Raw genomic sequence first — 25,835 nt, forward strand, 5'->3', positions numbered from 1 at the left:
ACGACATATTTTTGTGGTGCACAGTGGATTTCAGAATGAGGGGGAGATCACTGAAAATTGCCCTTTCCCTCATTTACATGATGGCACAGTGTGTGTTTCATCAGCACAGGGCTAGTCTGGATGTCAGTCACTGTTTCTGATCACAGGTTTTACAATCTTATATCTTGTATTAGAAAATAATTTAAGTTGCACCAGGAACTAAAATCTCTGGGAGCTCATTTGTCATGGAAAGAAACAGAATTAAGATTGGCCCTCATCAGGTTTTGCAGAAAACACAGAAAAGAAAAGAAAAACAGTAGGGAATAATTTGTCTTTTTATTGCCTCATGTTTTCCAGTAAAATTAAAAACCTCACATTTTCCCCATGAATAATTTGGATTAAAGATGTCTGCTTTTGTTTTTCTTAATACAACATAGTATTGGACATAAAATGGATGAGGGTTTTCATTGAATCCTGTGTTAGTGGGCAATCAAATTTCAAACTAGTGTTTTTCCAGACTGTGGTGAGAAGAATTCTGAAATGGACAGATATGCAAGTTGCATTTATATGTGGTTCACTTTATTTCATCTCAGGTCTAAAGGAGAATTCTTTGCAACAGCTTGTATTAATACACAGCTCGCTCACTTGCTTGCCTTCTCTTCTTGCTTTTCTTTTTACAGAGACTTGAAACCTCAAGGTGAGAGATCTCTGTAGTTCTTCCATGTTTACTCGCTCTCCGTGTGCATCTCCACCTGGTCAAAGAGAAACACAATAGTAAATAAGTGCCATTGAAAGCCTCCCTGAAATGTATCCTGTCTCCGAAGGTCTCTGTCTGCATCTTTATCATTTTCTCAGCAGCACCTCTCATAGTTTACTTGTGAGAGACAGAAGAATCCCCTGAATTCAAAAAGATGCTTTGAAGTTGGGTGTGAGAACTACTAAACAAGAAAATGTAGTGGAAAATTTGGGTACCAACAATTGGAGGGTCTGTGAGGTCATTCAGGCTTTCTCAATTGTCTTCCTGAGAGTAGCTTTTGGTACGGCTTACTTGTATGAATTAACAAATGCTTTATAAATGCCCTTTATACATTATTTTAGTATGATGTGTGTTAGGAAATGCAGCTAGAGAATGGAGAAAGTTGTTGGAATATTGCATCATGTGGGCTCTCTGTAAATCTTGGGAGCATGTGGGTGATTACCTATGGATGGTCTAAGGTAGTAATCTGAATATATTCATATAAAGACAAAGGACCATAATTAACCTCATCACTCTCTGTTCTAAATAACACGCCTACCTCTTTGAGACTAACTGTTAATGCAAACACTTTGCTGAGTAGATATGCACATTTTCCACCCCAAGTATAAGCAAAATATAAAATGCACACAAATGTCTTCTGTGAAGAGGATGCCACACATAACTGAAATGCCAGGTGACATTTGCCTGATATGCTACCAACTGTCAGGGGTCAGAAGATTCTGCAGATCAGTGGAGAGGCTGGTTCAGTGGGTCCGCATCTTTTCCACCAGCTGGCTTCTGATTCCATCCTGTCTCCTCCTTCTGGACAGAAGACCCTGGATTGTGGACTATGAGATCAGCTGCCAGGGACCAGAAGAGATATCCAAAATACTCATATGCACTGGATACTGTAAGCATAATTAAGTTCTTTGAGAAGCCATTGAATTCAATGAGACAATCAAAGGGGACTAAAAGTGCTTAAATTTGGCTTGATGGTGCCCTTGCTTTGCTTGGATGGAAATAACAAGTGCCAGCAAAGGGTATAGCTTGATTAACATTACGACTCTCTATAAAACAAATCATAAAGCAAAATAAATAAAGCCATTAAAGCTAAAAGTGTGCTTGCAATGAGTCCCATCACAGACCTCGGTGAGGTCTAGGCTCGGTCCGAAGAGTTTGGTAGAATTTGCTTGAATGAAAGATGCAAAAGCTGTTTGGTTAAAGCATTTATGCATATTATTGTTGCTGCTCAAGGGCTTTTGGTATTTGTACTCTGTGTATATTGCACTTGCATGGGATTTTATTGTACCAATTATTGTAGTTCATTAAGTTTATTGCAGCTGAATTAAAATAAAACATGACCCTAACAAACTCTGAACAAATAACAACTCTGTTGCTTATTTAAAAGTATGACTTTTTTTTTTAAAGAAATAACCTGCGTTAGGTCCGAATATTGAAATGTAGGTTTTACTTGATCATTGTCAAACATAAGAAAACGATGGAAAATATTATTATATAACAATTACAATATACTAGTACTTTGCTCTACCATCCATATAGTAATAATACCTAGCATGTCCGTAATGCTTTTTAAATGACTACATTCTTTCACTAATCCTTACAATGGCCTCTTATTATCCCCATATTGCATATTGGGGAAGGTGAAACTGAGATGAGATTTGAGCAGGGCCAGTTCAGATGATATCCCCACTGGCTCCTCGTGCAAACATGAGGAGGAGCATAGGCAGGCATGTCTTCCTCTACCTGGCACACCAACCTATTGGCACAGGGCCAGTTCATTCATACCATATGACAGGAATGTAGTACTTAATTCACATATCTAAGGAGAGTTCCAATAAACCACCCCTTGCAGAAGCAGTGGGGAAGAGGGAAGATGTGCACGTCCGCACTTCTTTCCCATGCAGTAGAACAGGCTGGTGGGTTTATCATCTGAACCAGTCCAAAGCCTGGTAACTTACTGGCCGCATTCGCATGTAACGCAAAACTGGAGGTTGATGAACCCATGGTTAATATTTGAAACCGTGAATCGCATTGCAGTTGTTTGTCCAACAGTGGTTTGTCAGCCTCTGGTTTCAGGGCAGGGTGCCTCCTCCCTGCTCCCTGGCTGCCGAGGCCAGATCCTGGGCAGCTGTGTACTGCTCACATTGCCAGACTGAGGGCAGGGTGTCAGCATGTCATCCAGATGGTAGCCACAATCCCCGAGGGGACATGTTTATCGCGCTTGGCTCGTTCCGGCTTTGCTGGGCCAATGGCAGTTTAATCCCTTCCTCACTGTGCTCCAGCTATGTCTTTGCAATAAATCTGCAGTGGAGCACTGAATCGTGTGCTAATTCCTTGATAGACAGAACTGCTGAGGAATACATCCACATGTAGGGGGTTTCATGGGGGCACTTAATGAAGCTGTGGTCCTTTATTCTTTAAAACCCTAGGAATTTGACTGGTTGGGGGCAGTGCTGGGGGCGCGGGGAAGTCTGCTTGCCATTCTCCTCTCTGTGGTTGCCCAATAACTCAACTTTGCCTCCGGTTGCTGAACCCTCCATTTTCTGAATGTAAGAATACATGGACTGACAGACCTCCTGGTTAACCAAAAGCAAGCTCTCTACCACCATGTTCCCCCCACTCCATCCATTCAGTACACAGCACGTGGAGGGGTGGGGTGGGGGGAATATGTCCTCCCCTGCTGCAGCTAACCACTTAAACCTGGAAAGAGACACAGGAGTTTATTTTGGGGCTTCTTTGACTTTGTTTGATAGCAATACACTGGCAACCTTTTAATTTGTATGGTGGAGACAGGTGTTTCTAATCTCTGATCCTGCTGATGCTGCAGCTGGAGGTGATGACCTTGTGCTACCATCACTGGATTTAAGAGCAGTACACCCATCCAACACCATGCACCTGCCCACCTCGAACCTCCTCTCAGATGCTGCATCAGACCGCTGCATGTGTGGAGGTGCAAATCGAGTCACAGAAGGCATGAACCAGGCCGCAGCTGTCCTAGGCTGTCTTAGGGGAGGCCAGCAGGGATTGAGGGGGGCTGCCCCTGTCCCCGCTGCAGTCTCCGCCACTATCGCTACTGTCATTTGCTTGGGGCAACATCCTCTGACTTCTCTAGCTCTTTCTTTTAACCTTAGGGAGGTCCCCTGCTCCTTTGCTCAAAAAAGAGAATCCTTACTGGATTCTCCTTTACAAACAGAACCCTGAGCTCATTCAAACCACTCCAGTTTTAACTCAGACTTTTTGGCCACTTATCCTGTTTGAACCTGGACCATTTGAACCACCCTGGTTTGAGTCAAGCCAGGTTTGAACCAGAATTGGTTTGTACAACCCTAGTTGGGGCTGTACAGGATCCTCTCTCACCAGTAGAGTCTCTGTGGAACTGTCGTAAATCTGTTAGCTCGGCTCACCCGATTTACAACCCCCTTCAGCACTCCCCCTGTGAGTTAACAGAAAGTAGCAGCGAAGCTACATGAAGGAAAATAAAAGGCTCACAAAGGAAATAGTAAATGAATTAAGTTCCCCTGAACTGAACTAGGTACCCCCTCTAAAAATAACTGAGTAATAACTGAAAAGAAAACACAGAGCGAAGAATGAAAGAGTGAAGGACACCAGAAACAAGGAATTAATGGAACAAAGCAGGAAAGCATAAACAAGGGCAAACTTGAATTCGGAAAAGTTAGGAATTCAGGATAGCACATGGACTGCGGTCAGCGACGTTGCTAACAGCATCTGAGCAATTGACAGACTGCTAAATATATATGGTTCAAGAGAACCAGCAGCCAATCAGGCTTCCCTGAGTCAGCACTTCTGCTTCCTCTCTTGTTATCTCCTGTGCCTGCATGACTCCCACTGAGCTTGCCTCTTGAAACGTCTTCTCAAGACAGGTGAAATCCCAGGCTTCTCCTCATCAGAAATCATGTCTGGCAGCAATTCCGAATCTTCAGCTCCAGAGTCTGGTCTCCTTGCCAAATCCTGTTGCCTCTGAGCCCTCACTAGCAGGCGAATCCTCCTGCTCTGACTCTTCTGAATCAGAAGTCTGAGCCATGACAGGAACTGTGGATAAGCATTACCTGCTTAGAGGTGTGGGCATACCAGGGAGTTGTTGCCCTCCTGCACCCCCCCAAGGGGGGGCTTATTGCCACAAGACTCCTCCTTCTCCCATGGACTGCATGTACATGAGATATTATGACGGGAGGGGGCATGCTGCTGTCCAGGTTGGTGTGGATAGATGTCTATAGTACCTTTGGGTCACATCCCATAGGGCAGGCAGGCAAGTGTAAATGGGAGAGCTAGAAGATTGTGGTGACCTGCATTATCAGGCATTGCTTGGCAGCATGTCTGGCCCCACTCCATTCAGTCTTTGCACCAGCCTTCTCCCACTGCCATACATCCCAAATAGGATTGTGCTTTGCTGGAGGAGAGAAAAAGTATGCTGCACACGTACCCCCACCCCACCCCCAGGCCCATGCTAATATCCCACACAACCCTCAAAACCATGAGACAAGCACATCCATCCTGCTACCATTCACACCCCACCCCCCACCCCTCTTCTCCCACCCATAAGCACCACACGACCCTGTGCAGGTGACAACTCAACTGGTTGATCCAGAAAGCACACAATATTGCTCCCCACAAGTCTGCTGGTGGGAACCCACACCTTCCTCCACCACCTCTTGGGCCAGCAGTCTCCAGATGGCTGTAGCAGCCCCCATGCCAGAGACCACATCAAGTGCTGTGTGGGCAAACAGCACCACATAAATGTCTGGTGCCAGGCCTTGGTCCTGGGGGCTGCCAGTTCCAGGTCCTGTCCCCAGGATCCTGTCCCCAGCAGGGTGGCCTGGCTGTCCCCATTGAAAAGGTTGGATGGGGTCAGTGGGTGCAGGTCCAGTATCTGGGTTTTGTCATTGTCATAGGCAGAGTCAAAGGCACAGAGGCCAGATTGTAGGGGATGTCTTGCAGCATCCATGGACTGCACCAGCATGGGAACTCCATGGCTCCGGGCATCCCTGGAGGTTTCCCTGGGCCTAGGCACACCTGTCTGCTGTAGGGTGGCAGCAGGTGCATGTGAGGCTCCAGGAAATATGGAGCTTCCAGCCACCCCTGCCACCCTGGACAGTGTAGCAGGCATGGAGAGCTGGTAGGACACTGCAGTTGTTGCCACAAGACTACCAGGCCATACAGAGGAGCATGCTGTCCCGAAAGAAAGGGCAGCGTGCTGTCACCCCAGGAACCAGGAGCAGCCAGGACCTCTACTGCCAGAAGAGGGAAATTTGGGATGGCCCGACGGAGTGCTATTAGCATGAACGTGGCTTTTGTTCACATCGGGACAGAGGCAGTTAAAGCAGTGGCTGGTGCTGCTGGGGCAGTGGTTGTGGCGGCTGATTGTTGAAAGCGACTGCTTGTGCCCTGCATGGTAGTAAGGATGGCCATCTGGCTAGCCCTTGGCCTCCTCCCTGGCATTGTGTGGCCAGTCACCACAGTGACCCCCTGGGTGTTCTGCCACCTGTGCCACAGAACTGATGCCAGCATGTTGTAGTGGGCCATTGTCCTGGGCTCCACTCCAGAGTGCCTGTTGTGCAAGGTCACCTCTAAATTTCTTTTTTAGGTGCTGCAGTCTCTCCTTGCACTGGTTGGCAGTGTGTTAGTATCCATGGAGAGCCATCTAGCTGGACATCCAGCTGTAGGTGGCCTCTTTGCAGAACTTGTTCTGTAGTTGGGCCTGCCCCGCCCCCTTGCTTGTCCACAGTTCCACAAAGACCTCGGTCTCTGCATCCATCCAAAGCTTGGCACAGACCTTTTCAGGTGCATCCCCATCTTGACTTCTCCATGTGGCACTAAAATTGTGGCGCTAAAATTTTCAACTTATCCCTGAAATCGGGCTCTGTACCAGAGGACTGGAGAGTAGCAAATGTAACACCGATTTTCAAAAAGGGACCCAGGGGCGATCCGGGAAATTACAGGCCAGTTAGCCTAACGTCTGTTCCAGGCAAACTGATGGAAAGCAGCCTCAAGGATAAAATTGTAAAGCACTTAGAAGAACAGGCCCTGCTGGGAGAGAACCAGCATAGCTTCCGCAAAGGTAAATCTTGCCTCACCAACCTTTTGGAGTTCTTTGAGAGTGTCAACAAGTGTGTGGATCAAGGTGATCCAGTTGACATAGTCTATCTGGACTTCCAAAAAGCTTTTGACAAAGTTCCTCATCAAAGTTCCTCATCAAAGAATCCCCTTTCTAATGATCCCTAGCATTGAATTTGCCTTTTTCACAGCTGCCGCACATTTAGTCGACACTTTCAACGAGCTGTCAACCACGACCCCAAGATCCCTCTCCTGGTCAGTCACCAAACATAGTGGTCATGGGATAAGGGGACAAGTACATGTGTGGATTGCTAACTGGTTGAAAGACAGGAAACACAGGGTAGGTATAAATGGAGAGTTTTCACAATGGAGGGAAGTAAGAAGTGGGGTCCCCCAGGGATATGTACGGGGACCGGTGCTTTTTAATTTATTCATAAATGATCTAGAAGCAGGGGTAAGTAGCGAGGTGGCCAAATTCGCAGATGATACCAAACTCTTCCGGGTAGTGAAATCCAAAACGGATTGTGAGCAGCTCCAAATGGATCTCTCCAAACTGGGGGAGTGGGTGACAAAATGGCAAATGCGGTTCAGTGTTAGCAAGTGTAAAGTGATGCACATTGGGACGAAAAACCCCAACTTCAAGTATATGCTGATGGGATCTGAGCTGTTGGTGACTGACCAGGAGAGGGATCTTGGGGTCGTGGTTGACAGCTCGTTGAAAGTGTCGACTAAATGTGCGGCAGCTGTGAAAAAGGCAAATTCAATGCTAGGGATCATTAGAAAGGGGATTGAAAATAAAACGGCTAATATTATAATGCCCTTATACAAAACTATGGTGCGACCACACTTGGAGTACTGTGTACAATTCTCGTCACCACATCTTAAAAAAGACATTGTTGAACAGGAAAAGGTACAGAAGAGGGCAACCAAGATGATCAGGGGCCTAGAGCACCTTTCTTATGAGGCAAGACAACAACACCTGGGGCTTTTTAGCTTAGAAAAAAGACGACTGCGGGAGACCTGATAGAGGTCTATAAAATCATGCATGGTTTGGAGAATTTGGAGAGAGAGAAATTATTTTCCCTCTCACACAACACTAGAACCAGGGGTCACTCCATGAAATTGATTGCCAGGAGGTCTAGGACCAACAAACGGAAGTACTTTTTCACACAATGCATGATCCACTTGTGGAACTCTCTGCCACAGGACGTAGTGACAGCCAACAACCTGGATGGATTTAAGAGGGGTTTGGATAACTTCATGGAGGAGAGGTCCATCAATGGCTACTAGTCAGAGGGCTGTGGGCCACCTCCAGTCTCAAAAGGCAGGATGGCTCTGAGAACCAGTTGCAGGGGAGTAATGGCAGGAGAGAGGGCACGCCCTCAACTCCTGCCTGTAGCTTCCAGCAGCATCTGGTGGGCCACTGTGAGAAACAGGATGCTGGACTAGATGGGCCTTGGGCCTGATCCACCTGGGCTGTTCTTATGTTCACTGGTGCCACCAGTTGATGGTGTGGCTGCAGAAGAGGACTAGGACTGCATGGCTGTTTAGAGCACCTCCGCATCCACATGATGCAAGAGGTTGTGAGCCACCAAACTCCAGTGGTCACGCGACTAGCAATCTGTGTGAGTGTATGCAATGGGCCAGCTGCTGCGTGCATGCTCATGCAGCACTGGACATGTGAGGGTGTGGCCAGGCCGCATCGCATAGGCGGCCTGGCATAGGTAGGTGCTACCTGCACAAAAGGTGTGCACCAGAATCATTATTCCCTTATCTATCTTTCCAGTTCTTAACAACTATCTGTCCACTTAACAACATCATTTTCACACACAGAATATAGCTAATTTCTGCCATTCATATCCATATTAAATACCATTTACACAAGGTTTCTCAACAAGATGATAAATGTGGGTAACAGTTATGATGGACTCCACATTGTTAGTTTTGAGAGTAAGAAAATGCTATGGGAAGTTTCAGTACATAAAACACATTATATCTAGTTGTAATTTCTTCCTTGAGGGGTATGGACTTCTTTCAAAACAACCAGAGTTCCATGCAGAAAGAAACATAGGAAGCTGCCATATACTGAGTCAGACCACTGGTCCATCTAGCTCAGTATTGTCTTCACAGACTGGCAGCAGCTTCTCCAAGGTTGCAGGCAGGAATTTCTCTCAGCCCTATCTTGAAGAAGCCAGGGAGGGAACTTGAAACCTTCTGCTCTTCCCAGAGCAGCTCCATCCCCTAAGGGGAATGTTTTACAATGCTCACACTTCTAGTCTCCCATTCATATACAACCAGGGCAGACCCTGTTTAGCTAAGGGGACAAGTCATGCTTGCTACCACAAGACTAGCTCTCCTGGTCTTGTGGTAAATTAAAAGATAAATGAAAAATACTTTATGCATATTTGTCTATGCATATGTAGGAATGATATATACATCTGTGAAGCAGACCTGAGAATGGCTTAACAAATCTAGGCCTTGATCTTTGAAATGATTTCATAGGCCAGAGTCAGCATACCCACCAAAAGTAAGCAGGAGGGAACTAGAAGTTGTGTGTGTTTCATATCATTTGAAGCCGCCAATGTTCCCTCTACCGCTCGACATTCTCCACTCTTGGTTACAGATGTTGGGTGAAACATCTTGGTTACAGATGAATGTTGACTGGCAGAGGGAACCCAACATTGTCCATGCAGTGTTGGAAGCTTTAGACGACATGAAATGCGTGCAAGTTCTGGCTCATGCCAGGAATACTTGCTTGCTGGGGGCCTCCTACTAACTTTCCACAAATCATCGGAACCTGCCCTTAGTATTTTTTTTTAGTAATTCTTACTACTCAGTAAAGGCAGAAGTATTTAAAATGAGGTTCTTGAACATGCACTTGAGATTCCAAAGCTACAGCACTGTGAGAAACAGCATTATCAACCGAGGCTTGATTGATGAAAGCTTTGCCATTTTTATTTTATTTATTTATTTATTTATTTATTACAGTGACATGTTCAATCTGAGCCATTTGTTCAGGTAGAATTTCATGTTTAAGGGGGCAGGCTTACATACGGACACCTGCCCCTTTGGGGTAACATTCGGTCTGGCATTTCATTTTAAGGGCCATGTCACCAGTCTTTCAAATTATCATTTTGCTAGTGACCAACAAAAATGCTGATGTTTGTCTCTTACTCCACATACTTCCATCTTTCAGCCTCAATAAACATGTCACACGACTGAGGTGAAACACAATCTGGAATTAAATGCACTGAGTGTAAAATACAGCCTCCTTTTATTGATGCCCTCTTCCTTGGTTCAAAGCCTCGTCACTCATGTTTTATCTGAATGTGTATGGCCGAACACATGGCCAGCAAGATCAATTAAAGAAGAGGGAAGAGGCGATCTCTGGACCCAGTTACAGAAAACACCTAACGTTGTGAAACATCATTTTTTTAAAAAAATCTCTTTACTGTTTGCCCTTTGTTGCAGATCTATAAACACACTCTTGAGGTTATTGGCTGACACTTCAACCAATGAGCAGCAAGCACTGGGATCTTTGCGTGCATAACTATACAGAGTAAAACTGGTATTGCTCTCAGAAGTGTGCGTGTGTCTTTCTGGGGTGGGTAAAAAGGAAGGGGAGAAAGTTTGATTTAGCCTTAGTCCATTTCAAGCTCACTTGCCATGCCTCTTCTTCTGGCACTCAACTTTTCTGTCGCCCCTCTCCATGATTTATTCCAAATACTGTCGATCAGCTTTAACTAATACAGTTCTTGTATGAAGCACCTCTCTAATCTCTTCAAACACAGATGTGGAAGCACGGCTTAGAGCATGAAGGCCAACAAAAGCTCTTTGCCTGTACTAGTGATTAGCTTTGATTGACACAGAACACTTCTGCTTTCACAGGCATACTTTAACATCCATAAATGATTGTTTTAAAATGAGAAGCACTGGAGTTCTACAGTCCCTGCTTTAGTAAATAGGCAGTACAAGCATATTAACAGATAACTCAGGAGCAAATTCAAAACATGGGATACTCTTTTTAATCTTGTTCCCCCACCCTGTTCCAAAATGTGGCTTGTGTTTTTTCTGCCAACAGTAAGTGTTCATAAAGATTTCACTACAAATACAGCCAGTGCCTACTTTCCCCCCAAACCCTTCAATTTCTTGTCATAATGGGTACTCTGAGCTTCCATTCCAGTGTCATGATTTTAAAAGCCATTACCCTGCACGTTTCTTTTAAAAACAGAATTTATCCCCATTATGTTTTTTTAAGAAGTCTACAACAGCAAGCAAGCATAGTTAAAAGGGAGGGGAGGAAGAAAGGTAGCAAGCAGTTTTAAATTCCAACAATGAGAAGAAGAGCTGGTCTTGTGGTAGCAAGCATGAATTGTCCTCTTTGCTAAGCAGGGTCCACCCTGGTTTTCATTTGAATGGGAGATCACATGTAAGCACTGTAAAATAATCCCCTTATGGGATGTGACTGCTCTGAGAAGGTAGAAGGTTCCAAGATTCCTCCCTGTCATCTTCAGATAGGGCTGAGACTCCTGCTAGGGTTGTGCAATGAACTGGCAACTGCCAGTTTGAAGGTGGGGGGGATAGCTTTAAGGACTGGTGAGGGTGCTGTTCACCACCACCACCCCCAGCATGCTTTCCCCTACCGGCACTGTGCTTTAAAACAGAGCCGCAGGTGGCAGTGTACCTCCTTGTCAACCTTGTGTGTGGCGGACCAGAAGTACCTGGAAGTGCTCAGTTCACCTGCACTGCCGCCCCACGGGACCATTTTAAAGCATAGCACTGGCAGGGGGGAAACGGTGTGTGTGTGGGGGGGGGTAAGGGCACCCTCCTTGGTGCTTAAAGCAATCTCCCCCACCTTCAAACCAGTCAAACCACCAGACTTTCAAACTAGTTCAGAGTTCTGTAAAAGGGCCTCCAAACCAGTTCATGCACATCCGATTCCTGCCTGTAACCCTGGAGAAGCCACTGCCAGTCTGTGTAGACAATACTGACCTAGATGGACAATAGTCTGACTCGGCAGAAGGCAGCTTCCTATGTTTCTATGACTTGTCCCACAGTAGCCAAACTCTGATTCTGTTGGGCAGCTATAAGAGAGATCAGTTCCATTGTTTTACTTGCTAGGAACCCCATATCCACCCACATTTCACAGATGGAAATAGGACCACTCAGGGGCATAGCTATAATCAAACAGTGGGGACAAATATCCCTAGACTTACAAGGGAGGTGAGGGGCACTGAATCAGTGCCAAGCTGCTTGTTTTTCACCATGTCCATGTAGCAGGGTGGAAGAAGAAGGTGGGAATCCAGGGGCCCATTATAACTTCTTGTGCCAGGGCCCACTCCAACCTTGCTATATCCCTGGAGACATTCTTATTTACTTATCACTCTCCTAACACCAGTGTGTTACAGAGTGCCACTAATTAGATGACTTTTCACACCTCACTATTTAGATAAGCCTTTAGAAACTGCAGGGCATGCAAAACTCCAATTTTAGAGAATACACCACTGTGTATTGACATATAGACAATAGCTTATATTGCTTCTGGTACAGAATATATAGATACACAGCACAGAGAAAGCATATGACATCAAAATATTATTGATTACAAGGAACTTTACGTGAAAGATAATTTCAAGGAGCGTTCCAGGAAATTGCAAATGAAGAGAGTCAGGTGAGGTGCTAAATGCAACCTGACAACTACCTGAATTTACACCTCTTTTATTCTCATGCCTATACAGAAATCATAACTTAGAGAAATACGTCAGCATTCCAGTCTTCTCTTAATAGAAAACTAGTTGTCATGTAGACATCTTCCATTGTTCTATTGTTACTCTAATTCAGATATATAATTAACCCCTTTCATGTAGATATACATTGCTTCTCTAATGCTTTTGTCTGAGGAGCAAAAAAACACTAGATAGCTAAACTGGATAACTATCTGGCTCAGAAAAACATCCTCAAAAAAACAAACAAGACGTTTCCTGTTAAAAGGGTTACAGATAAGAAGGTCATCAGTTCCTAGCCCAGGCGAATCACATGACTAAAGGTTGTTGTTTTTTTTTTAAAGTGATTTTATTCTCAGTATCCATAACAAATAATCCCTGTATGACCACATCTCCACTCGATTTCAGTACTGAAAGCTCTTCTCCCCTTGCTGTATGTCACATTCATTTAATTTGCAATAGCTTGTCTTCTGAAGCAAAGTGCATTAGTAAATTGATTGTTAACAGTACCCTTTAAAAAAAATCACAACTTGAGAATATTTAGATTGAATGCTCAATCTTACAATGAGTTTAGTTGTGCTTTTTACAATGAGCTATGCAGATAGGATTATATGGGAGTGCAGATATAGAAGAAGCGCGAGGAAAACTCTTCAAAAAAATTTCATGGGGAGAGGAAAGACATTCTTGGGGTAGATAAATATGTTTTGCAGATTGAAGATATGACAGTGGGAAGTTCAAGGAGGGAACTCCTTAAGTGTGGGATCTGCACCCCTGGAATTGGGGATGGGGCTTAGTGGTAGAACACATGTTTTGCAGAAGATGTGAGATTCAATCCCTGGAAACTCCAGGCAAGGCTAAGAAAAATCCTTTTTCTCTTTTTGAAGTTCTGGAGACCTGCTGCGAGTCAGTGTTGACAGTACTGAGCTATGTGAACCAATGGTTTGGCTCAGTATAATGCAGATTCCTATATTCAGTGTACCTGCAATTCAAGCTTATATTGCAACATGACCTGCCCTGAACATTAATTTAATTGCCTTCTATGAACAATTATGGAAACATACTTCTGCTTATATACTAGGCCTGTGCACAGACCTAAAAGACAGAGTCAGGTGTGATCTGACCTTTTCCAACCCTGCAAATGTCAGTTTGAGGTTCTTTGAATCCCTCCAAAAGTTGGGGTTGGATTTGGGGTTGAGGTCAGGGTCAGGATCGGGATTAGGGACAGAGTTGGGACAATCAGGAAAAAAATTAAACCAATTGTGGATACTCATTGTGAACTCATTAAAAAAGTAACACTACACCATACAGTCGCAAGGTAAGTGATATAACTACAGAGAATCCAAGAGGAAGTAATGTAACATTAGACAACTGCATGATAAACCTGGAAATTGGTGGGTGGCTGATGCTTTGTGAGTGGAAATGGGCTAAAAAACCTTTAAAAACTTGTTTAAAAAATAAATATGCATGGGTAGGTTGGCAGGTGGCATAAGATGGGTTTTTCTTCCACAGAGCCGCGGTCGGCGGGGGGCGGGGAGAATCTCGACCACATTTGGAGCTCTGGAGAGCTCTAATTTTTTTCAAAAGCTGTCAGAGAAATCCGATTGGAACTAGGCTAGCCAAGTTCGGATTCAGACTTTCTCCAATCCTTTCCAATTTTTGTAAAATCAGACCATGTCCGATTTTACCTATCTGACTTTGCATAGGCCTATAAACAACAGCTTGGTCTGTTCAGGCAGCAAAATGAGGTGGTATACTCCTATGTATGGAATCTGGATCATATGCACAGCTATTTTGAGACTGATGTTTTGGAAAACCTGGAGCCAAAGGTGGCAACCCTAAAAGCATACTGTGGGATATGAAGGCCTGAAGCCATTTTGCGAAATAAATTCTCCAACCAATATGTTTATGGACATGAGAATGATTTCAGTGTGAGTGCAGCCAGGTTGCAGAGAACAGCTGTAATATGCTCCTGGTAAGAAAACTTTCATTAACTGAAAAGTCACCCTAATTTGTACTAGGTTTAGGTTTCAAGTGGCCTTAAGGCATAGGACTAGGTAGGCAGGTTCCTAATAATAGCACCATAATTGTTGACAGAAAATACTGTTGGACACATACATTTTCATGTATGACAGGAAGTTGTAAATATGCAGGTTAGTTATGTATTTTTTCCAGAATGACAGGTTGTAATCAGTGCTTTGAGGCCTTTAAGTAATCTTTAAGTAATCTTAAAGGCCTTAGTTTGTAGGACTTTCTAAGGTCCTGCAGTAGAGCCCTAACAAGGTATTGCAGACAGTTATTATCACCAGAGTGAAAAGAGGAGAAAGGAGATAGGGTGAATGACTAAATACCTCAGATGTTTATCCCTTTCCAGGAAATAAAGCTAAAGCAATGCAAATTAAAAACCTATAAAAACGGTTATAGATTTTTTAATTATTTATTTTAGCTTCTGGGCTTCCATTGCTGTGTGATTCTAAGGGGAATGTGATACAGATATAAGAACAATGGTGTAGGAATAAATTGTTAGATTTTACAATAGTGGAAACTAGGAAAGTAAGCAGTGGGGTCTCCTAAGGATCTGTGTTAGGCTTGGTACTGTTTAACTTATTTATTAAAGGCTTGGATTCAGGGGAGGCCAATAAGGTACAGGGATCTTGCTCACGCCTAATAACCACCCTGAAATAAATTGCCATTTGGAAGTGTTCATGTCAATCACTTGAAAAGCCTCAAGGGGATTTTGTTTTTGAAAAAAAATCAAGGTAAGGAGGTGGAGGTTTATAAGATTATACATGGCATGGAGAAAGCAGATAGAGAGTTGCTCTTCTCACTCAGAATACTAGATGTTCCCAATTCTATTAATAAGCAGTAGATTCAGTACAGACAAAGGCAAGTATTTCTCCCCACAGTACATAGTTTTTGGAATTTCTGCCACAAGATGGGGCAGAAATTCACCACTGGCTTTCAAGAGAAATTCATGGAGAAGACTCTATCAATAATAGCTAATGAAGTTTCTATAGTTTCAGATGAAGTTTCAGATGAGATTTCAGGAGCAAACAATGGTTACCTAAGGGTGCAGTGTACACTGCAAACATTTGGACCACATAGACTCCCAAAGGAATGTTGAGGGAAGCCAAAAATTGATGGTAAGGCCTGTGAAGATACTCAGGGAAGGTTTCACATATCCCTAAGTGAGGAACGGCACTGCTACATGGTTCCTTGCTACATTGTTTTGTAATGTGTGGAAAACTGAAACTAAAGGACTATACTGACTCCATTAATGACTAATGAAGTGAATACCAGGTGCATGGATGAGTTCCAAATAATCACATGTTCCATTTATTACGCTTCCATTTTTGCCCTAGGAGCCAGAAAAAGTCAGATGGAGATGACAGGGAGTAGGGAGAAAAAGAGAGCAGGGAAAGGGATAGTGACACTGAACTGTCTATTCTTAGAGGACCTGTTTGTGCGAAGGAAGAGGGACATGTGGGAGAGAAAATCTAGCAGCAGCCCCAAAAGCAGATCTATCATTTTCCACAAGGCTCAAAACCAACTGGAACAGCTATATGCATAGAGGTCATTAAGGCAGCAGTTGGTATTACAGCAGTCAGAGACTTGCATACTGACTAGTATCATGCGCACAGAAGAATATTCTGGACACGCAAGAGGGGAGGGGAGGTTATCTCTCTCTGCTGCCACCGATGCTCCCACAAAATAAGTCCCTAAGGTGCCCCAGTCTCAGATACCTATTCAGATATGGTCAAGTATGTAAGCCAAAACTCAAGAAGGACACTGCAGACAGCAAAGAAGCCTGCTATCTTTTTGATACTATTGAGTTCTTTAGTACACATATTTTGATCTACTAAAAGCACAGGTCTGGTCAAATCCAGACTTTGTGGCTCAGGCACTATCTTGCCCACCAACCAGCATAGAAAGTGCTACCTTCTACCAAGTCAGGCAACTGACCATCTAGGTCAGTATTTTCTACACAGACTGGCAGTGGCTTCTCCAGGGTTACAGGCAGAAGCTAGGGATGTGCACGAACTGGTTTGGAGGCCCTTTTATGGACCTCCAAACTGGTTCAAAAGTCTGGCAGTTCGGCCAGTTCGAAGGTGGGGGGGGGGGATAGCTTTAAGGACCAGTAAGGCTGCTCTTCCCCCCACCCCACTGAGTTTCCCCTGTCGGTGCTGTGCTTCAAAACAGTCCCGTGGGGAGGCAGTGTGTGTGTGTGTGTGTGTGTGTGTGTAGTGCAGTAGCTGGTTTTCTGGAAGTAAACCTGTCACTTCTGGAATACTCCGCCCTGTTTTTTGAGATGGAGTGAGCTTCATACACGCTGCCTGTTTCAATTGGCTATTCTGCCCAAGTAAATGCTTGCCACAATCATCCTCTTCATCTGAAGCCTGCCTTGCCTCGATCTCTTTCTCACTCAGTGGGGTAGTCAGGCAATGCTGGCTTCACTAGTCTTGTCTTCTTCTTTTGGTCCCAGAAGACAGATTTAGGTTGGCATGTATCCCATCACCTGGTTCACAGGAACTTGAGAACAAAAGAAGAAGGCAAGACTATTGAAGCCAGCATTGCCTGACTACCCCACTGAGTGAGAAAGAGATCGAGGCAAGGCAGGCTTCAGACGAGGAAGAAGACTTTTGAACACTTTCTTTATCCCTGGTTCACTTGCTGGAGGACATGCCAGTCATAAGTCTGACTTTGCCATGCCTATACTTTAGTTCTCTTTACAATTAGACTATAACAAGGCTGTATGTTTGTGTGCCTTGCTTCCTTTCTTAATGGTCTATAAAATACAGATCATTTTACCTATCATCCTGAAATTGAGCAGGTCTGAATCCATGGATTATAATAGGATGTGTGAAAGCTTCAGCACAACTGGATGGAAAACATAGAAGTTATTGGCTGCAAAAGAGCTTCTGGATTTCTCCATGAAAGCAACAGGAAACAACATCAAATGAATGAAATAATAATGAAACAAATCTTATTTTAACAAATGAATAACTAAATGAATCAAGTTTTAATAAAGAGCAATGGAATAATAAAACAGTTTAAAAATAATCTTGCACACCCCTATTAGCAATGTTATGTTACTTCCACTGAAAATGTTTCTAGTTCAGGGGAGTAGCTAGGGGAGAGGGGGCCCATGTTCACCCCTCTCCCTGGCAGCCCCTTGGCGTGAGCGAGATAACGAAGAAAATATGGAAGGGTGGAATTGGGAGGCCCTCAGGAGCTTTGTGGGATGGGCTCTTTGAACCCATCCACTCAATTATAGCTACACCCCTGTTCCAGTTGGGGCATTAGACTGGCGGATATATGCTGTTACTTCATTGTCTAGAATATTTGCCATATAAATTAAACAAATATGCAAAAACACTTTTTGTGATGTGAGAAGTAATGAATTTGCTTCCAAACCAAAACCAAATGAAAGACCAGTATAATTACTTGTTGAAGAATAAACAACATTACCTTCCATTTGAACATTTTTCTCTTTAATCGCTTGCCTACTTCTTGAATTGCGAGAATATTCTAGTCTCATTTACACCTTCTGTGCTGTCTCCAAAGTTGTTTGACTACAGCTGCCTCTCAGAAATCATTCTTCATGGGTAAAAGTGCACACAGCTTGGCTAGTTGCAAAATGTAGGCCCTAGCTCCTTCCTGAACAAAGGATTTTTAAAGTGGAAGAAATTCTCTTCGACTCGCCTGAGTGGCTGGCTTGACATTCTGGGAAAAAGAGAATCTTATTCCTATTGTCTGTAAGTGATGGAGATTCTTGTGCAGCCTTAATTGTTCTGTCTATCCCTGGTATCCAACACCTAAAACATAATGGTGTAGTTCACGGCTTCTCCCAGTTTTTGACTTCTAGAAAAGATAAACAAAATCCTTTAATACAGACTGACTCTTCTTATATTTAAAATTCATGGTACCCACAATTCAATAAACTCAAACTAATATACTCTTTCTTTAAGAGGGATGTAGCTTTTATATTGAAATTTTCACTTCTAGCTACATTCTAACTGCACTGAGACATCCATGCATGCTTTAATGCAAATTAATATAAATATTGCTGCTGCTCTTACTTCTGACATAATTATAAATTGCCTGCATTGATTTCATATGAAATAAACTAAATCTCAAGAAAGTGAGATGCAAAGACCACTGTCTTCAAGAGCAACTGTTAATGCAGATTTTTTAAAATTATTATTTTTTGTTTACACAGTCAGACAGGTGTTATTGACTGGTTTGTTTTATCCAGACATCGAATCCTTCCCAAGGACCTGGGATGGCTGAATTGCATCATCAATACTGTTGGTTATTATAGATATCGTCGCAAAATATAGGCTGTTCCCAGTAAAGTTGCTTTTTGTAATTGGCTGATGGTGATTTCTGTGGCCCCTATGGTGCTGAGGTGCTCTTCAAGTTGTTTTGGAATTGCACCTAGGGTGCCAATTACCACTGGGATTATTCTGGTCTTTTTCTGCCACAGCCTTTCAATTTCAATTTGTAGATCTTTGTATTTGGTGATTTTTCCTATTTCCTTTTTTCTGTTCTGCTATCCCCTTGTAATGCTATGTCAATTATATTGACTTGTTTTTCTTTCTTCTCGATTACAGTTCTATCTGGTGTATTGTGTGGCAGATGTTTGTCTGTTTGTAGTCGGAAGTCCCATTATATTTTTACATCTTCATTTTCTACAACTTTTTCAATTTTATGGTCCCACTAATGTTTGGCTACAGGTAGCTTGTATTTTTGGCAGATGTTCCAGTGTATCATCCCTGCTACCTTGTCATGCCTTTGTTTGTAGTCAATCTGTGCGATCTTTTTACAACAGCTGATTAGGTGGTCCACAGTTTCATCTGCTTCTTTACAAAGGAGGCACTTGCTGTTTGTTGTTGATTGTTCGACTTTTGCTCTTATTGCATTTGTTCTTAGTGCCTGTTCTTGTGCAGCCAGTATTAAACCCTCTGTTTCTTTCTTCAAGTTGCCATTCTTAAGCCATTGCCAGGTCTTGGTGATGTCTGATTTTCCACTTATATTGTGCAAATATTGACCTTGCAGTGGCTTATTTTTCCATTTTTCTACTCAGTTCTTGACTTGTTCTTTCTTGTAGGCCTGCTTTGTTTCATTGGTGTTGAATAGTTTCTCGTTATTGACCATTTGAAGTGCGTCTTCTTTAGTGTCCTTTATATATTCTTCAAGGCCTCTTTTCTCCTCTACTGTTTGATGGACTTGCAGCATTCCTCTTCCACCTGAGCTACGAGGGAGGTGTAGCCTATCTACATCACTGCGGGGGTGCAGAGCATGATTGATGGTCATTATTTTCCTGGTCTTACGATCTAGAGTCTCTAGCTCTGCCTGGGTCCATTCTATTATTCCTGCAGTGTATCTGATAACAGGTATAGCCCAGGTGCTTATGGCATGTATGGTGTTCCCACCATTGAGTTTGGACTTTAGGATTTTTCTAACTCTCCTGATGTATTCACTTCCAATTTTTCTATTAACTTCAGTGTGTGCAATGTTATCAGCCTGGAGAATGCCCAAGTATTTGTAAAGTTCTTATTCTTCCAGGTTCTTGATCTTGCTTCCATTGGGCAGTTCTATTCCTTCTGTTTTTCTTATTGTTCCTCTGTTTATTATTAATGCAGCACACTTGTCTAGTCCAAACTCCATTGCTATATCACTACTGAATATATGGACAGTGTTTAGCAGTGATTCGATTTCTGACTGGGACTTTCCATACAACTTCAGATCGTCCGTGTACAGCAGATGGTTGATTTTACTTGATGTTTTAGATGTTTGGTATTCGAGGCCTGTTTTGTTTAGTGTTTGTGAAAGTGGGGTCATGGCAATTACAAACAACAGAGGGGATAGTGAGTCCCCTTGGAAAATACCTCTTCTAATGCTAACCTTTCCAAGTGTCTCGCCATTGATTGTTAACTGTGTACTCCACATGCTCATTGCTTTTTTAATAAATAACTCAATGTTTTTGCTGACACCAGTTGTTTTTAAACATTTTAGTATCCATGTGTGAGGCAATGAGTCAAAGGCTTTCTTGTAGTCAATCCATGCAACACTTAGATTTGTTTTTCTTCTCTTGTAATTTTCTAAAATCATTTTGTCAATCAGCAACTGGTCTTTTGTGCCTCTGGTGTTCAGACAATTTCCTTTCTGTTCAACTGGAAGTTGTTGGTTAGTTAATAAGTGTTGCATCACTTCATCTGCTATTATTCCAGTTAATAATTTGAACATGGTTGGCAGGCCGGTTATTGGTCTATAATTGCTTGGAACTGCACCTTTTGCTGGGTCTTTCATTATGAGATGAGTTTTCCCAGTTGTTAGACATTGTTCAATATCACCTCCTTGCAAAGTGTGATTGAACTGTTTTGATAGTTGTTTATGAAGGCTTGTTAGGTGTTTAAGCCAAAAGCCATGCAGTTCATCGTCACCTGGAGCAGTCCAATTTTTAATTTTCTTTGTTCTTTCACTTATTGATTCTGGTGTTATTATTAGATCTTGCATTTGTTGGTTACATTTTTCGACCTCTTTCACCCAGCCTGCTTTTTTATTATAATCTATTGGATTGTCCCATAATTTCTCCCAGAATTGCACTGTTTCTTCTTTATTTGGTGTTTTGATGTTTCTTGCAGTTTCTCCTTCTATGCTTTGGTAGAAACGTCTCTGATTCGACTGGAATTGTAGATTCTGCCTGTGTTGTGTAATTCTGGCTTCATATCTGCTAATCTTCTTTGACACTGCTGTTATTTGCTGCTTTATTATTTCCAGGACTTCTCTAATTTTCCTTGAATCTAGGTGGTATTTTTAGATCAGATACTTTTTGGTGTTTTCATTCTTCAGCTTCTTGTCTTTCATATCTTTCAATTTACTAGCATCTGATCTAAGCCTCACAATTTTATTTTCTAATCTAATCTTCCATTTAGGTGATGTACTACTTTCTTTTTTTACAGGTCCACTGATCTTATATCCAAGCTCTTATGTTGTTGTTGTTGCTGCACTGTACATTAGTTGGTTTGTTTCTTGCAAATTATTGGTTGTTATTTCTGCAAGTGCTGCATTGACATCTTTTAATGCCTGAGCAAGTTGTTTTTTGGCAACTGTTTTTAGAGCTGGAAGTCGAACCCTGGTGGTTGTTTGGTTCATGTGCTCAGTTATTTTTTGCTTTAGTTCATGTTGCTTTTCTGTTAAACGGCATTTGGGTTTTCGAGGTGAAGGCAAAGGGGAGGTTGCCTGGTTTTGATTTTGAAACAGTTCAGCAACAGTGGCATCCTCTATTTCCAATACCTCCTCCACCTGCGCCTGAGCAACTGCTTCAGTTGGTGGTAATTCTTCTTCCATATCTTGAGCCTGTGTTGCTCTTTCCAGTTCTTCCAGCTCAACTTCTGTGAATACTTTATTTCTTATTATGAATCTTCTCTGGTCTGCTAGCCTTTGTTCTGTTATTTCTGTATCTGGATGCTTCTCTTTCCAAATTTGGTACATTCTTTTTAAATAACCTATTCTAGTTGGACTAGACTTGCAATAGCAGATCATTATTTCCTTGTTGGCGTTTTTCGTATTTTTTTTTTCCGGTTAAGCGACATTTCTTCCAGTAACCTTGCAGTCTCCAGCCCTGGTTGCTCAACTGAAGATCCTGAGTCCTGTTGCCCACTTGCCACCAGATGTCCAGGGACTCCAGCACCTGGCGCGGTCCTTGTTGACCCCGGCGACGAACGATCCGGTATAGATTTATTAAAGTTACGTCTCACCATATTGTTGATGGGAGAAGCACTCTTCGTCTGGCTCCTCTGGTGAGACCTGTCCAGTATGGTTGGACCTCTGGCATAGCTCTCACCTTCCCCAGAGCACGCAAGCCCCACAACCACGCCAAGATAGTGCCTCACTTTGGGATGATGATGATGATGATGATGATGATTATTATTATTATTATTATTAAAATGTCATTCTTCTGGGCTTTGAAAACACTTTCTCTGTCGGTTTAGTAAAATAGTATTTAATAAAATATTCTCTAGGTCTGGCAACTGTGTCTGGGGATGATGGGAGTTGTAGTCCAACAACATTTGGGAACCCAAGATGATGATGATGATGATGATGATGATGATGATGATGATGATTATTAAAATGTCATTCTTCTGGGCTTTGAAAACACTTTCTCTGTCGGTTTAGTAAAATAGTATTTAATAAAACATTCTCTAGGTCTGGCAACTGTGTCTGAGGATGATGGGAGTTGTAGTCCAACAACATTTGGGAACCCAAGACTGAGAACCCCCTGCTCTAGGTAATTGTTATTTTAAAATATAATTTTGTTAAATTGTTTTTTAAGGCATCTAAGCTAGGTTTGGGGCATCTAGGCAAGAATCCATTATTGGCCTCCCAACCGTATTACCTCCCCCCAGAAAAGAGCACTAAGCCCCACTTCCTATCCAATGCTGATCTGTACTGTAAAAATGGCTTCACTTCAAAATTTGAAGCCTTCTTGACAGTGATGAAACAAGAACGGGTATTGTAGAAACTGTTCTATTTAGTTTGTTTCTGTAAAAATAGGGATGTCCATTTGAATCACAACTGAACATTCATGTGAAGACAGATGGAGCAAGTTGGTTCTTCAAAGGTCCCAAACCTTTACAAAGTGAGGATATTTTAGTAAAGATAAAAAACTTAGCATGAGTATTATAGAGTGTTCAATGAGGGGTCTTTGTCAACAGCTGCCTGGTTTGTGGCTGATGGCCACTGAATCTCTCTACAGCTGCCCTATGAAGCAGACCACTGAACTATAATAGCTTTGCCAAATATAGAACTCTCAGGCCTTGAACTGGCCTCTCCCAGTCAAGCAGGACATTGGATCCTGCCAGATAGGAAGGACTGGAAAGGCTTCCTGTGTGGACTAAGGCTTTGGCTCAACTTGAAGCCAGCATGATACAGTGGTTAGAGTGCTGGACTAGGACCAGGGAGACCCGAGTTCAAATCCCCATTCAGCCATAATACTTGCTGGTTGACTCTGGGCCAGTTACTTCTCTCAGCCGAACCTACTTCACAGGGTTGATGTGAGGAGAAACATAAGTATGTAGTACACTGCTCTGGGCTCCTTGGAGGAAGAGCAGGATATAAAATGTAAATAATAATAATAATAAAAAATAACAACAACGAAATCTCCAGATATTCTCTCTGGCTTGACTACTTTGCTTCTCTTACCTTTGGTTCTGTCATAAGAACATAAGAACAGCCTTGCTGGATCATCTAGTCCAGCATCCTGTTTCACACAGTGGCCCACCAGATGCCGCAGGAAGCCTACAGGCAGAATTGATCTCTGGTTTCTGTTTGTCCGCCTGGCTAGACTCTTAGTTCTTCTCCTGATCTATGGCTCACTGCATGATCCTGATCAGCCCATTCAGTTTCCAATCCCTGACTTCAATTCTGACTTTCTCACCTTCTCTACTGCTTCCTGATTGTCTGCTGGGTTCTGCCAGTCCTCACTTTGGACCTTGTGCTACTTTGAGGAAGCTGCTCATGGCTCAGTCCTGATAATCTTGCAGTAGGACTTCTAGCAAGCTGGCTCCAGCACCTTTACTCCTGTGCCAGGGCCAGCTCAAGGGTTTTGTTACTATGACCCTAGGTGAAGTGTGACTTGGGTGGGTGGGCACATTCAGTATAGGGAAATGTATAAGTCTAGGATGAACGTTTACATGTGTTTACTTAGCATTCAAAATGAACATAAGAAAAAAATGACATTTTTAAACTGACTTTTAAAAAAAATCATTAATCCTAACACAATTATACTGCATAGGGTAAATCGCTCAACTGACACTAAGAATTTTTTTTGCTAAAAATTACATATACATGGAAGTATGTTAATGATCTTGGCCAACTGAAATAGTCTTTTAACATGTAGTGATCCCCTTCATCCAATCCCACATTGATTATTTGTCTAAGACAAATTGTATTTTTTAAATTTTTTTTTGCAAATATTTACTTTTCACACTCAAAGCTGTTTCATGGGATGGCAGAAAAACTTTTCCTGCTGATATTATTATTATTATTATTATTATTATTATTATTATTATTTCTTGTTTACACAGTCAGACAGGTGTTATTGACTGGTTTGTTTTTTCCAGACATCGGGTCCTTCCCAAGGACCCGGGATGGCTGAATTTTATTATCAGTATTGTTGTTATTATTATAGATATTGTCGCAAAATATAGGCTGTTCCCAGTAAAGTTGCTTTTTGTAGTTGGCTGATGGTGATAGTTGGCTGATGGTGATTTCTGTGGCCCCTATGGTATTGAGGTGCTCTTCAAGTTGTTTTGGAATTGCACCTAGGGCACCAATTACTACTGAGATTACTTTGGTTTTCTTCTGCCACAGCCTTTGAATTTCAGTTTGTAGATCTTTGTATATTGTTATTTTTTCTATTTCTTCTATTCTGCTATCACCATTGCTATGTCGATTATTTTGACTTGTTTTTCTTTCTTCTCATCTAGTTATATCTGGTGTATTATGTGACAGATATTTGTCTGTTTGTAGTCAAACATCTCATATATTTTTGCATCTTCATTTTCTACAACTTTTTGAATTTTATGGTCCCACCAATTTTTGGCTACAGGTTGCTTGTGGTGTTGTTGTTATTTGTTCATTCAATTTCTATACCGTCCTTCCAAAAATGGCTCAGGGCAGTTTAAACAGAGAAATGATAAATAAATAAGATGGATCCCTGTCCCCAAAGGGCTCACAATCTAAAAAGAAACATAAAATAGACACCAGCAACAGTCACTGGAGGTACTATGCTGGGGGTGGATAGAGCCAGTTAATCTCCCTCTGCTCAATAAAGAAAATCACCACATTAAAAGTTGCCTCTTTGCCAATTATCTGGACCCTTTTCAATCTGACTTCCGCCCCGGGTATGGGACTGAGACTGCCTTGGTCGCTCTAGTGGATGACCTACGCCGGGAACTAGACAGGGGGAGTGCGTCCCTGTTGGTTCTGCTGGACCTCTCGGCGGCGTTCGGTACCATCGACCATGGTATCCTTCTAGGCCGCCTCTCGAGAATGGAAATCGGAGGCACTGCATTGCAGTGGTTCCGGTCCTTTCTTGGAGGGAGGGTCCAGAAGGTGGTGTTGGGGGACTACTGCTCGGCTCCGTGGCCGTTGGCCTGTGGGGTCCCGCAGGGATCGGTCTTGTCCCCCATGCTGTTTAACATCTACATGAAGCCGCTGGGAGAGGTCATCTGGGGACTTGGACTGAGTTGTCAGCAATATGCGGATGACACTCAGCTCTATCTCTCCTTGTCATCTGA

General features: G+C 42.8%; 1 long non-coding RNA gene across 1 annotated transcript in view; it reads right to left on the minus strand.

The window, feature by feature from the left end:
* Positions 1–295: 295 nt before the first annotated feature.
* LOC128339918 (uncharacterized) overlaps positions 296–25,835 on the minus strand; it is a 60,193-nt gene continuing 34,653 nt past the window's right edge. Inside the window, exon 2 of the long non-coding RNA XR_008313321.1 lies at positions 296–731. This is a non-coding gene — a long non-coding RNA (uncharacterized LOC128339918). The remainder of the gene's footprint in view (positions 732–25,835) is intronic.

This window comes from Hemicordylus capensis, chromosome 1, assembly GCF_027244095.1.
Source record: "Hemicordylus capensis ecotype Gifberg chromosome 1, rHemCap1.1.pri, whole genome shotgun sequence".
In the NCBI taxonomy this organism is placed as follows: domain Eukaryota; kingdom Metazoa; phylum Chordata; class Lepidosauria; order Squamata; family Cordylidae; genus Hemicordylus; species Hemicordylus capensis.